Source organism: Diabrotica virgifera, chromosome 4, assembly GCF_917563875.1.
Source record: "Diabrotica virgifera virgifera chromosome 4, PGI_DIABVI_V3a".
Lineage (NCBI taxonomy): Eukaryota > Metazoa > Arthropoda > Insecta > Coleoptera > Chrysomelidae > Diabrotica > Diabrotica virgifera.
The window spans coordinates 47,255,980-47,271,874 of NC_065446.1; the positions used below are offsets into that span (position 1 = coordinate 47,255,980).

At 30.2% G+C, this 15,895-nt stretch overlaps 1 protein-coding gene across 2 annotated transcripts in view; it reads right to left on the reverse strand.

The window, feature by feature from the left end:
- The window catches only part of LOC114340578 (thyrostimulin beta-5 subunit-like), a 130,824-nt gene that overhangs the window by 62,121 nt on the left and 52,808 nt on the right, over positions 1-15,895 (reverse strand). The gene's annotated exons all lie outside the window — the stretch shown is intronic.

A 15,895-nucleotide genomic window follows, 5' to 3' on the forward strand; every position in this document is an offset into this window, starting at 1 on the left:
TTCCAAAACGAATCGTTGTAAAGTGATAAGCAAAGAAAGCAGAAAAAAATCGATGTTTCTCGAAATTTTTAAATATTTTAATTTTTTTAATAATGTTCCGGGCACATTTGAGAAGGAGCATAAGTCAATTATTATTACTGAAGGTGTCACCTAACTTTATCTGCAAAAATCCGAATGCCACCTCTCACATCCAAAAATAGACGTTTTTTCGCAGATCCTTACTGTTCTATATTGTTAAACATCCACAGAGAACGGCAGTTCTCACCAGTGGCGCACAACACCCCTACTATATACACGAAATTTTCGATTTTCTAAACCTGACTGAATTGAAAATTGGGCCAAATCCCATCTTAAAGTATAGGAAAATACTCGTCCATCCATATGTTACATCTCCATTTTGGTCCAAGGGTGTGGATTTTACGGCCCTTCCCATTTAGAGTCTGTTTTTCGTTCTCGTCCCCAAAACTCCCAAAAATTTCAAAAACTTAAGCCCGACCTTTGCGGCTTCTGATAGCACAGATCATTACCTTTCCAAGGCATGTTTAATTTTGAAAATCGGTTATACCATTCAAAAGTTATCGAGCTCAGAATATGACTCAATTATTATTTAAAAAATGGAAAATGTTTGTATGTATGTATGTACAGTGGAACCTCGATAACCCGGATTAATCGGGACCGCGGACGATCCGGGTTATCGAAAATCCGGGTTAGCCGGAGAATATAGTAAAAATTAATAAATAACCTCCATTATAATTACAAAAACATGAAACACATATGCACAGTACACATCTAAATTACGTATAGTTGTATAGAGTGTAGAGTTTTGTTCATTTCTTGGTAAAAAACTCAGTCATACTGTAGAGATGTACCGACACCATAATATGGTAGGTCTGGATCCCGCGTACGAAAAAAAAGTTGATAAATAGCAAGCTGAAAATTTGTTATTAGCTTAAGGGTGTCTAGTCGGACAAACATTAATATATGGGAACACTGGAACAGGGGAAGTTTTAACTGTGGAACAGGCTAAAAATTTGGAACGGTCAGACCACGAAAACGGCACATGTATTTTGTCCGACAGAACAGACTTAAACTCTCCGAACAGAGATTAAACTCTCATGCAAAAATCAGACTGCTATTTATCACCAAATTGGCGTTTTAATGAGTGGAACATGTAGAATATGTCAAATGACAGGAATTATGACAGGTGATAAATAGCAGTCTGATTTTTGCATGAGAGTTTAATCTCTGTTCGGAGAGTTTATGTCTGTTCTGTCGGACAAAACAAATGTGCCATTTTCGTGTTCTGACCGTTCCAGATTTTTTACCTGTTCCACAATTAAAACTGCCCCTGTTCCAGTGTTCTCATAAATATATCAAAGTTTATCCGACTAGACACCCTTAAGCTATTAACAAATTTTTAGCTTGCTATTAATCAACTTTTTTTTCATACGCGGGATCCAGACCTATGGTATCATAATATCATATTATGATGCTGCAATAAATTTATTTTAAAGATTCGCCTTTATCAATCCTACCTAATGTTTCTAGTTTCTTTTCCATTGTCACAACATTTTTACGTTTTGTTAACATTACAGTTTTGTTACCATTACGTAGACAAAAATCAGGCAAACACAATCTGAAGCACGATTACAGAACGGAAGTGATTAAAACAATGTTGTTATTTAAGAACAGACTAAGGCCATTGTTTTAAAAAAGAATTTTTAAATAGTCACGTCTATTTTAAACAATGCTAAGACAGTTTGACATAAATAACGGAAAAGGAATACAGACAGGTGCCTGTTCTTTCCGATAAGCTGAGACGGTCGCTCTGCCTGCCGCCGTGTGCATGAATCATTTTTACTGTTGTACATACTTATATGTGTTCAAATTACACAAATACACATTATCTCTCAAATATTATTTGACCTACATACATTTTTATTTGATAAAATTGTTAAATTGTTTATTTGTTAAATTTTTGTCTGATGAAAATCGGTCCGGGTTAGCCGGACTTCCGGGTTATCGGGGGCCGACTTATCGGGGTTCCACTGTATATATGTATGTGTGTAACACGGTGTGTTACTTAATATTATTACGTGTTTTGCTAATTTAAAGTCAGCCAAACATGCATTATTTATTTGAAAAAGAACGACATTTTTTAACGGCAAATTATCATCGAGATAATTTCAATTTATAAAATATCTATAAATAAATTTTACAAGCATCAAAATTAACGCACCATCTTAAAAATGGGACATTTTTGATGTCTTGTATTTCCTAAATAGTGCATTCTTTGACGATTTTTGCGGTAAATTTTAAAGAACTGAAATGGATTGACTTGAAAGGCATGCATATAGATAATGTGTCAAAGAAAAAAGTGATATTGTGCCGATGTGTGCTTTTGCTCTGGAGGTGGGTACCACCCCTTCTCGGGGGTGGAAATATTTAAACTCAAAATAACCTCAATAATCGATAGACATTTCAATTCTGAGTAAAAAATGTCATATACGACTTTTTCGGTAAATTGATATTTAGCAAGTTATTCACAATCGAAATTGATGATTTCCTACATGAAAAATGCATGTTTTTGAGTGGATTTTTAAAAATAACTCTAAAATTATGCATTTTTACGAAAAAGTCATTAGAATCAAAAATAAACCTTTTAAATTAATGAATTGAGTGGTGTTAATTAAATTATTATACTTAGCAATAACACTACCTAGTTACCTAAGTTACAGCCTACTTAAAATCGGGGCTTTTTCGAATTAATCTTGAATCAAACATTTTATCATTAAATAACGCAAGAAATAGAGATTTTTGGAAAAAAATATGGAAACATCTTTTAAAAACTTTACTGATACTTTTAAAATGTGCTACGATAAAAGTGATTTGGATAAAAAATGGCCGAGTTATTAAACAAACAAAACGATTATGTCGTTGAAAAAACAAAAAAATAATTACTTAAATCGGTGAATTTTCCACAAAAATAAAAATTAACATTATTCCATATACATTTAGCTTTATTTATAAACTGACTATATGTTCTGAGATTTTAACCGGTTTAAAGTGCTTAGATTTGAAAAAAAAATTCAATTTATATTTTATAAATTTTTTCCATGTTTTCAAAATTACTTGAAAACTAAAAGAAATTTGAAATATATATATATATATATATATATATATATATATATATACTAAAATGTAGTATTTTTCATACTGAAACTTTTTCAGTTTTTTCAATGTCTCTATGATAAAAACTGAGTGAGATATTTATATTTTAAGTTTGCACGTAAGTGTGAGAAGCAGTTTTATGAGCTCTTTGAATCGCATTCTTTAACAATCAAAGATCTCCAGAAAGTCGAACTTTTGAGAACTATTAGCACTTACAATTACAGACAAAATACGCTTTGAAACAATGAAATATCTTGAAAATTACAGAAATTATGGTTTAAAAACCGTTAAGCTAATACATTTTCAGCTTGCTATTAATCAACTTTCTTGGTACGCGGGATCCAGGTCTATAAGTAAAGTAACTTGTGAAGTGATAACGATTAATTTCAAAACCGACTAACTTTACTTTGAGCGTAATTTGCTTACATTAATGGTAAAAATTAAGAAAATATATAAAAAAAACAAAAATAAAACTTTCTTAAAAACGTCTGATGAATTATCCCTAAAGAGGGCTTCATTTTTTGGATATTTCACGTCGAAATGTTCGATTTGGAATTTCACGAATAAGAACCTACTTTTCTTTAGCTACAACTCTGGTTCTACTAGCTCTTCAAACTTCATACATACACAGATTTTTTCACTTTTTCATAATTTATATTTCTGCTCGGAATATTTTTTCGATAAAATACTTACTTTTTCAGTTATTTGCGAAGAACCGTCTAACAACGTGGTTCAGTTGTTGAAAAATGAACATATTCACTCGTAAATAACTTGAAAAGTATTGACTTAGTGAAAAAATTCTATAGAACAAAAGTTGCTTAAAATTAGTCAGTTTATCCATTTCCGGACTTATTTTGGACCTATATTTTTTCACCCCCGAGAAGGGGTGAAGTTCACCCCTAGGGCAAAAGCACACATCGGTACTATATCACTTTTTTCTTTGACTGATTAGCTAAGCGAATGCCAAATTTCATGTCAACTCAAGCGGTTGTTTAAAATTCACAGGCTTTGCAATATTTTACCGTGAGTGAATGATCTAATAAATGTCTTTGTAGGGGTAGTTTATTAGGGCTGAAAATATTAAATACTTAATGCACTAAATTATGAACATAAAGTAAAGTTTAAATCACTACAAAATGCATCATTACCGAATTTAAAGTAACAAATTATTTTTTGATACAAATTCTTATTTAGAGGGTAGTTTTTAAGGGATTAAGACTATAAAATACATTTCAATATGAGAAACAATCAAATTCCTATATTAAGCATACTATTTAACATACCTACATATAATTTAGATTTAAATAACGCTTATATATATGCTGTTTTTATTTTTTGGTAAAAAAGGGTAGTTTTCACCCCTTAAAAATAAAAACCACACATTGTAGTCATATCACTTTTGAAGAGAAGGGCAAGATGAGGTTATTTGCAAAATTTCATCTAAATCGGAGCGGTTCTTTAGAATTTAGAGGTTTCGCAATATTTTACCGTTAAAGAACGTACTAAAACCTGTTGTCCGATTTAAGTGATTTTTTAATATATTATAGCTTTATTCTTCAAGAATATCAGTGTAATAATATTGTTGCTAAACAGATAAGTGTCATTGTATACCATATCATTGTGATGATAGTGTATTTTTCCTCAAAGTTTGGAACACTTTGTGAAATATTCTGGCGTAAATAAAATATTGAAACTAAAACTCAACTGTAGCCTTAGGCTTTCTTATTAACATTATGCTTTTTGATCCATTCGCTTATGTTGGATAATAAAAAAGTTAGGTACTTTAACAACTAGCAACGTTCTTCATCAATATAGGGTGTTTCTAAATAAGTGCGACAAACTTTAAGGAGTAATTCTGCATGAAAAAATAATGACCGTTTGCTTTATAAACATATGTCCGCAAATGCTTCGTTTCCAAGATATAGTCGAGGAAATGAAGCATTTTGGCTCTCAATTTTTTCGTCAGCATGGATTTACTTGAAATTTTCACAGAAGGTAGGGACTAGTCCAAGGATCATTTTCTATATCATGCTGCTGTACACTAAAACCTTGGAGGTAGTTGCCACCCCATCTCGGGGGTGGGAATTTTTTATTACATTTTAACCATGTAAATCGATGTAAAAAGTAATTTTAAGAAAAAAATGTTTTTTACATTGTCTTCGTAAAACTAATATTTTTCGAGTTATTCGTGGTTGAAAGTAACTGTTTTTCGACGGAAAAATCGACTTTTTTAGAGGGTTTTTTCAGAACAACTCGAAAAATATGCATTTAATCAAAAAAACTGTTGATATCAAAATTGTATCTTTTAGTAACACAAACGAAACTGTTTTTCTATAATACTTTTACGACCAATACAAACCGAGATACGGCATTTTAAAGGTTAGATTTTTTCGTCAAATGCATAATTTTAAATAATCAAAGCCAAATAACGGGAAAACTTTGCATTTTTCCAGGAAAACTTACATGATGTTTTTTAAAAGCATACAATAAGATCTTCCAAAAAAAAATAAAAAAAGTTTCTAGCAAAAAAATTGAGCAACTTATGATCAAAAAAAAGTCGGTACCTATTTTTCTCTACGAAAAAAACAGTGAAAACAACCCCCTACCTACCTTTGTAACTAAAAATTGGTCTTCGTCTTTCTGTACTTTCTTTTATATTTATAGTACCAATACACCCAAGAAGATTGACCTATTTAAAAGGCATTCTTTTAGAAAAATTGGAGTTTAAAGAAAAATTGATTTTTTGCAATTTTGCATTTTTTACCATTTTCTTCAAGACATCTCCGAAAATACTGGAGATATGAAAAAAATGATGGACTACTAAATTGTAGCTTTTTTAATAGCTAAAATTTTCTTATGCATAGATTTTCATCACAGTGAGCAGTTAGCGAGATATAGCTGTTTAAAACATCTATTTACGAGCAAACATCCCCTTATTCGAGCCCTTTAAACCCACCTCAATTAAAAATGAAGGGATCTTACGTTACGGAATTTAATTTACACAGTCTAATTACTCTTCAAAAATCCTACAAAAGTATTATTGAAAAAACTTTTTATCGCCAAAAATGAAGGAGCTATGTTTATAAAACTAATTTTTTTTTTTCGAAAAATTCGAATAGTCCCCTTATAGAGCATTTTCACAATGTACCTATATAATACCACAGAGCCGGTTCGTATACTGGATGACTAAAAAACTATTTGTATGTGTATTTTTATATATTTGTAAATTCGTATTTCGTGAAATGAGCCTAATCCCAAATTTTTGTACAAATCGATGCTGGACGAAAAAATTGCGAGGTTTTGCTATTTTTCCAGCTTCATTTCCTCGACTAATACGGGATGTTGGATTTTTTCTTACAAACTGACGATTTATTTATTGCTCTAAAACCGGTTGAGATATGCAAATGAAATTCGGTAGGTTTTAAGACGTAGTTATTGCGCATTTTTTGGCATACAACTAAGAATTTTATATTCACCATTGGCGTGCATACGGGTAATATGCATATGCCGTTTGCAATAATTGCGGACATATGTTTATAAAGAAAACGGTCATTATTTTTTCATGCAGAATTACCCCTAAAAGTTTGTCTCACTTATTTAGAAACACCCTATATTGATGAATAACATGGCTAGTTGTTAGAGTACCTAACATTTTTATTATCTCAAATAAGCGAATGAATCGAAAAGCAAAATGTTAAGAAAGCCTAAGGCTACAGTTAAGTTTTAATTTCAATATTTTACATACGCTAGAATATTCCACAGGGTGTTCCAAACTTTAAGGAAAAAACACACTATCATTGTTACACCCGGTATACAATGACACTTATCTGTTTAGCAACAATATTATTGTTGTTCTGAAGCCATTTCCTTGTGGCATTTTTATAATTAAGTATATTCTATGGGAAATAAGCCACAATTTTACTAAAAAATGAATTTATTAACGTTTCGAAGCCCAAATCGGGTTTCGTTGTCAAAATACAAAATACTATTAAAATAAACAAAAATGTTGTTGCCAAGTAAAAAAAAATTCTTCTAATAATTTATTTAATCTGACTCATTTATATTGGCAATTCAGACGTATATTATACATTTTAAAGTAGAAGACTTTAAAATGATATCACCAATATTTATGAGTTGCGTTCCTGGGACGACTTTACTAAAAGATAGTTCATTCGATTATATGAAATCAATCCCAACTCAAGAATATCCGTCGCAAAAAAATCATAGCATGTGATCTGTCTTTAAAAAGACAACCAAATGCAACGATGACAGTAAAATTCTCGCGTTAGAGATTCCATAGTACTCTGGGCTAATTAGCAAAATACAAGGAAAAGTTATTTACCAGCAATTTTATATCTGGAATCGAATCTTATGATTGTATATATTAATAATATACAGGGTGAGTTTTTAGTGCGGGATCGGTCGATAACTCCATTATGGTATAAAATATTGAGAAAAGTTATTTGAAAAAAATGTAGGCAATGATACTCTCCACGCTTGGAAAATATGTCCATTTCTACAGGGTGATCAGTAACTGCGTGGTATATCAAACATATAATTTTTTAAATGGGACACCCTATATATTTTTTCATATTTATATTCCCCTCATAATTCTTGTTTATATAATGTATGGTTTTGCATTACTATACAGAGTATTTAACAAGTTATGACCATTTTTATTTCGAAATCACTCTGAGATTAACACCCTGTATATAAAGAAGTAATTCGTAGACAATAATTTGTTTTATGTAATAAGATAAACAATATACTGTAGTTTTTAAATTAAGTCCAATTCACATCATTGACGAATATTTGTATACAGGGTGAACTACAAAACCAAATTACGATTTTCTCTATTTTTTTAAATGGATCACCCTATATTTTATTTTTCAACATTATTGTATTTAATATACTCTTTCATATTTATATAGCATTCCCTATATCTAAACTGATTACTTTCCGAGATATTTTTAGTTTTCTTCAAATTTCGGGAATACATTCAATTTTTCTAGTAGAAATAAGTTAGTATTGAGTGATAATTAAACAAAATTACTTTTATTAGATAAATAACTAACACAAAATATAAACCATAGCAATATGCAGTGAATATACCAATAAATGTGATATTAAGAAATTATCATATTTCCCTAATATACAAGAATCGTAAAATTCCTACAAAAAACTTTGTATTGTATATAATAATATAACAAGATTATTTTTATTCAATAAATAACTTACATGAAACATAAATCAAAACAATATACAACTGATGTAACAGTTTTTAGATTAGTATATCAACAGCATTCTAAGCCAAGAATTTTTTAGTAGAACATTCATTTTTATAAGCACGTTTAAACTACAAAACAAAATCACGATTTTCTCAATTTTTTTTTAATAGATCACCCTATATTTTATTTTTTTTTAAATATTGTATTTATGATACTCTTTCATTTTTATATAGCATCGCCTATATCTAAACTTATTAGTTTCTGAGATATTTTTAGTTTTCTTCATTTGCCGGGAATACATTCAATTATTCTTATAAATATAAATAACTTAACAAATAAGTATTATGTAATAATATAACAAATATTTTCATTCATTAAATAACTAACAAAAAAATAATAAACCATAACAAAATTTAATGAATGTACCAATTAATGTGATGTTAAGGATATATGTCTAAAGTAAATGTTGAAAATGACCACTTTCAACGTCTATGCAATTTTGTAACTGATATTCAAATGACCGAGCCACATTTCTAACATTTTTGTAAGTCAATATTATTAAAAGCTTCTTTTATTCTATATTTCATATCATCAAGCGTTGTTGGATGCTTCTGGTATACAAGGTTTTTTATATAGCCCCACTTGAAAAAAATCAATTTTGGAAGAACTGGAGCACCGTCGTATAAAAACCTCAACCGTCAAAAAATGTGGACCAATCACATAATCTCTAACAATATCACCTTAAACATTTATAGATCACCTAGTTTGAGTTTTATAAAAGTAGGGATTTCTTGATGCATATTAATGAAATTTAATATGAAAATTATATTATTAATCACTGCGGGTCACAATCTGCTATTAGGAATGTGTTACTAAAAACTTCTTGGCTTAGAATGCTGTTGATATAATAATCTAAAAACTATTAAATTAGTTGTATATTGTTTTGATTTATGTTTTGTGTGAGTTGTTTATTAAATAAAAATAATCCTGTAATTTTATTATACACACGATACCTATATTTCTTTTGTAGGAATTGTATGATTCTTGTATATTAGGGAAATATGATAATTTCTTAATATCACATTTATTGATACATTCATTGCATATTGCTATGGTTTATATTTTGTGTTAGTTATTTATTGAATAGAAATAATTTTGTTTAATTATCATTCAATACCAACTTATTTCTACTAGAAAAATTGAATGTATTCCCTAAAGTTGAAGAAAACTAAAAATATCTCTGAAAGTAATAAGTTTAGATATAGGGAATGCTATATAAAAATGAAAGAGTATAATAAATACAATATTCTTCAAAAATAAAATATAGGGTGATCCATTTAAAAAAATAGAGAAAATCGTAATTTGGTTTTGTAGTTCACCCTGTATACAAACATTCGTCAATGATTTCAATTAGACTTAATTTAAAAACTACAGTATATTGTTTATCTTACTACATAAAACAAATTATTGTCTATGAATTACTTCTTTATATACAGGGTGTTAATCTCATAGGGATTTCGAAATAAAAATGGTCATAACTTGTTAAATACTCTGTATAGTAATGCAAAACCATATATTATATGAACAAGAATTATGAGGGGAATATAAATATGAAAAAATATATAGGGTGTCCCATTTAAAAAATTATATGTTTGATATAATACGCTGTTATTGATCACCCTGTAGAAATGGAAATATTTTCTAAGCGTGGAGAATATCATTGCCTACATTTTTTCTAAATAACTTTTTTCGATATTCTATACCGTAATGGAATTATCGACCGATCCCGCACTAAAAACTCACCCTGTAGATATGCAAAGTCCGCAGATAGTGTGCTACTTTTTTTATAAACAAAATGGCGCCCGAAAATCGTGTTTTTTTCAATTTTTGCTCTATAACTCCAAAGATTTTAACTTTAGACCAAAAACACCCAAATAAAAACTCACCGCAATTAAATTCTGCATAGAGATGTGTTTTTTCCGATTTACTTCGACGAAAACTTTCCCCGGAAAAAGCGGGGTTTTCCAACAAAATCTTTAATTTTCAACTAAACTTTTAGATAAGTAGTTGTTAATCAATATTTAAATAGCTTGGTAAAGTAAAGCCCTTTCCGTATATATTATAATTCCAGAAGCCGATGGAAATTGAATGAACAGTTTAGCAACAATTGAAATGTTAATTAAAAATTTACGGTCGCTATAATAACGACAATAATTATGATGCATAAGAATAATTATGATTTGTTCATAAAAATATACTATACCTATCTAATGTACTTTACACAATTGAAATTGGACTATTTAAACGGCCTCAGGAATATTTTAAATTTATAAACAATTTTTTGGCTTATAAACAAATAGAATATCTCGGGAAATAATAAACTAAGGTAAATTGGACGGCAGCGGATAAGCGGATTAAAACAGCGGCAGGACGCTTCTTTTAAAAGAAAAAACGTTTAATTATGACGAGTGGTTCCTGATATACAACCGGTCAAAGTTGACCGAAATTTACGGCAAAGATATAAACAATAGGATCATAATTTTGAAACCATCACCTTTTTGTTTTTGTCCTCTTTCTCCACACCAATTTTATTATCTTTAAAATCCTCATAACATATATTATTATAATAAAAGCTATCGATAATACGTGTGAAAATTGCCAAAAATAGCAAAATTCCAATCAAAAATTAGGTTGGAGAAAATGTAACCCTCAAAGCTCAAAATCGATATACGTTAACAAAATGCATTTTCTCGGCTTCCCATGGAGCAATTTCGTTCATTCTTTTTTTGTTCCCTAATAACTCGAGTAGAGCCATCGAAATAACGCATTATTAAATGTCAAACTTGCTTTTGTTTTGTTATAATAGATTAATTTATTTATAAGAACAGAAAATTACATATTTTCTCCAGTTGTAGGCTTTTTTTTAAATAAACTTACTAGAAGTATACCTTTTAAAGTTTTTTTTTTTTTTTTTTTTTTTTTTTTTTTTTTGGCACAGGCTTCTGCCATTCAGCCAGTCACAACTTTTTTAAGTTCTTCCTAAAGCAAAGAAAAGAAAGTAATTATCACAATACCTATTTGATTATCAGTAAGGAATAACATGGTTACTCGCTTCTCGTCTAGGGACCCATCAAGACATTAAATCAATACACAAACTAGACTGGGTCACGGAAAGAAGGTTTTAAACAAATGGGGTAAAACAAAGGTTACTAGTTTAACTGTGCTCACAAGTTAAGGTTACTTTTTGAAATAAATTCTGTTAAATAGTCATATACGGTTTTATTATTTAATGACAAAAGGTAGCAAATGTTATAGGGAGGAAGGATTTTATGTTTGATTAAATTTTTTATTAAGTCATCAGTTTGTTGTATATATTTTGTACATTCAAAGAAAATATGGTTTAAATCTGCTTCTTTTTGACAATCTTCACATAAATTGGAACTTAAAATTCTAAGTTTTGCTAGATGGGCTGGATAACACGCGTGTCCAGATCTCATTCTGATAATAGATGTAATGTATCTACGTGGGACAGAGTAATTTTTAAACCAAAATTCACTCGGGATTGTGGGTTGTATCAGTGCATATTGTGACTTGGAGTGTTGACTATATTCATAATATTCTTGTTTCCACTGTTTGTTTAGATCATTCTTGATTTTTATAAATACATCTGGAATGCAGAGCTTATAATCTGTTTTCACACCAGAAGCAATGGCTTCCTTAGCTAATATATCTACATGCTCATTATACTCGAGCCCTATGTGAGCTTTAATCCACAAAAATCTAACTGTTCTTTGCTCATGGTGTAATTCAAAAATAATTTTTTTAATTAGAAGAATGTAAATATTTGTGTTTTTACTGGGTAAAAACATAGTCTCAATGGCTAAAAGAACCGACAAAGAATCAGACGCAATTGTTGCGGAGCTGTCATTGGAACTCTTAAAATACTTTAATGCTTCATAAATTGCTATGGCTTCAGCAGTAAAAATTGAAAAATTATGATCCAGTGTAAACATGTTTTCTATACTTTTTGAGGGGATATAAAAAGCGCATCCAGTGCCAAAAGAAGACTTTGATGCATCTGTGTAAATAACTGTTGATTCTGGCCAGTTTTCTAATAAATTTCTTAAAATATTGAAGCTGATTGCAGTATTTACATGGTACCTTGGTTTAATTACCGTAATAGTTTGCAAAAAAGCATCAAAATCTTCAAAGTTTGAGCTGTTATATGTATGTGAGTTGGTGTAATCGCAATATGAGAGATTCCTAAAAGCCTCACAAAGTGGAGGGGAGTTCTTGTGGATCCAATATTTATTTACTAAATCTGCATTATTAAGTTTGCTAATATTGGAGTAGAGAGAGGGGTTTCTATGACAAATATTAATCAGAAATTTTTGACTAAGATATTGTCTTCTATATCTCAATGGAAATTCAAGAGATTCAACATATAACGAATTGGTTGGAGTTGACTTCATAGTACCCAGGCAAATACGTAATATTGTATTTTGAAACACATCTATTTTTCCCAAGATATACTTAGCTGCTGAACCATACAAAACACATCCATAATCGATGATTGATCTTATGTACGATCGATAAAAAAGCAATGCCGTTTCTACATCGGCTCCCCACCAAGTTTTAGAAATTGCTTTAAGGAAATTTAATCCCTTGTTGCATCTGTTTAACATGAATTCGATGTGTAGCTTCCAAGTTAATTTACGGTCAAGAATCATCCCTAAATATTTAATTGAGGCACAGAAATTGTACTCACGACTGCTTACTGTTATTTTGTCTATTTTTGGGAGATTATGTCTCGTGAAAATACATATACTGGATTTGCTCGGTGCTATTTCAAATCCATTTTCTTTGAACCAGCTATTAGAGAAATCGTCCATTTTTCCTAAAATTTGTATGCACTTTTCGTATGATTTGGAAGATGAGTATATCAGAAAATCATCAGCATATTGTATTATATTAAAGCTGTTATTTACCATTGAAATATTGTGCAAGTCAGCTGTATACAGATTAAATAATAGAGGACTTAAAACTGACCCCTGTGGAAGTCCTAGGTTGTTATATCGAGGACCTATCAGTCTATTATTATTAGATCTCAGATAAATTTTTCTGCAAGTGTAAAAGTTGAGTATGGTTTTCGCTAATGCAGCTGGTATGTGAAAATTTCTAATCATTCTTTCCATTAGGATGTCAAGACACACACTATTATATGCACCTTCTATATCTAAACATATTGTAGGTAGATATGTATTATTGGTAAATGTATTCTGAATGTCTGTTACTAATGTAGCAATAGCGTCTATAGAACCACATCCTTTTTTGTATCCAAATTGAAATTCTGGAAGTAAGTTATTCCTATCTAACCACCATTCTAGTCTATGTTTGATCATTCGTTCTAATGTTTTTAGTAAACAAGACATAAGGGAAATGGGTCTGTACGAATCTGCTAAGTTGGAATTTTTACCTGGTTTAAGAATAGGAATAATAATTACTTCTTTAAATTCATAAATAACTGAATTACTAATAATTATGTCGTTAAATATATCTAATAAAAAGAGTTTAGCAATTTTAGGAAGAAATTGAATCATAGGATATTTAATATTGTCTATTCCTGGGCTTGTGTTGCATCTGTTTTTGAGTGCTAATTCTAACTCAGCAATTTTAAATGGTTCTAGTAAAAATTCCTTTTCATTATTTTTTGTAGTAGGTACTATAATTTCTCGTGGTTTAACAGATGGTGGTGCTATCTGGTCAAAAAATTCTTCCTCTAATGTACTGTCAAAGCATTTTGTATTCGATATTGGTTTTCTGTTTATTTTCCTGGCTTGATTCCATAAGGATGATGATGGAGTATTTTTGTTAAGTGTGGAGACAAAATTTTTCCAACTTTGTTTTGCGATTGCTTTCAGTTTTTTCTTACCGTTTGCTATGGTCTCTTGGCATTTCAAGTAGTTTTCAAAATTCGAATTGTGTTTATAATTTGAAAATGATTCTTGTCTCTCACTGATGATTTTGTCACAATCTCTATTCCACCAGGGGGGAGGGGTTCTAATTTTGTTTTTAAAAGGTTTGTACCGTGGAATTGAAATTTCTGCTGCCTGGTTGATCCCATCTATTAAGAAATTGTATTTTTCTGATATATTTTCCATTTGGTATTGCTTATCAAAAAATTGTTCTACACAAGATGTATATAAATACCAGTCGGCCTTTTTTACGTTCCACTTGCTCGCAGGATTAATCTCCTCATTTTTATTCTGGCAATTTATTTCCATGTTGATGATAAAATGGTTTGAACCTAAAGTGTCAGGATAGACGGACCAGTTTATTTTACTAGTTAGTTCAGGCGAAACAAAAGTTACATCAATGGCTGAAGTATTTTGGTCAGGTCGGGTAAAAATAGTTGGTTGACCATTATTCATTACTATATAATCCAAGTCATCTGCAACTGTTATGAGTTGTTTTCCAACTGCGTCATTAAAATTCGATCCCCAGATTGCATGATGTGCGTTGAAGTCTCCACCTATAATTGCTGGTTTACTGACTTCCGAAAAAATATTTTTCCAATCATCTACTGTGCTCTTACTTTTAGGTGATCTGTATATAGATAATATGCTTAATTCACTTTTTTCATATTTAATCTTTGTACCACAAACTTGAATATCCTTATTAAAATTACAATTTAAGTTTAATTCACTAAAAGAAATTGAATTATGAATTAATATACCCACACCGCCAAAACCATCTTGACGATCATTTCTGATAAGATTGTAACCATTAAATCGATACTGCAAATTTCTTTTAAACCATGTTTCACTTAAGAGGAGAATATCTATTTTTTCTTTGTTTAAATAATTCATTAAGCTACCTTTATTGGCAACCGCAGATCTAGCATTCCATTGACTTATTTTAAAAGTATTTTTAAGAGACATTAAAATTTACTATTATCTACTTTATCCAATACTTGTTCTAAACCTGAAATTATTGTTTTATCGTCTATTGTTTTTATGTCTTCCAATGTACGAATGTTACTTAAAAGATTGATTATAAAAGATGACACACATTTAGCTAATTCATTTTTGTTGTCAGTTTTTCCATAGTTTGGTTTGTATGGGTTAGGAGGTAAGGGTTGTGAGGGTCCAAATGTGAATGGAAACTGTGGTTGATGTGCTGGTGATTGCATAGGAGGGGTGTTGGCTTTTCTTTTCTTTGCTGTAGAAAGGTTTTCACTACTAGAAATAGTTTGACGGTGTGTTGAAAATTGGGTTTGTTTCATACTTATATTAGGCCGATTTAAAGAAACATTATTGTTATTTACAGGGAGTGTGGGAAATTCTTTATCATAACTTGAAAGAACAGAAAAAGGATTGTGACTGATTTGGCCGGAGAATGAATTTTCGCAATATAATTTTGCTTCTAAAAAGGTAGTTTTTTGCTCTATCATAATGGTCTTGATTTTCTTCTGCTTTTCATAAAAAGGGCAGTTT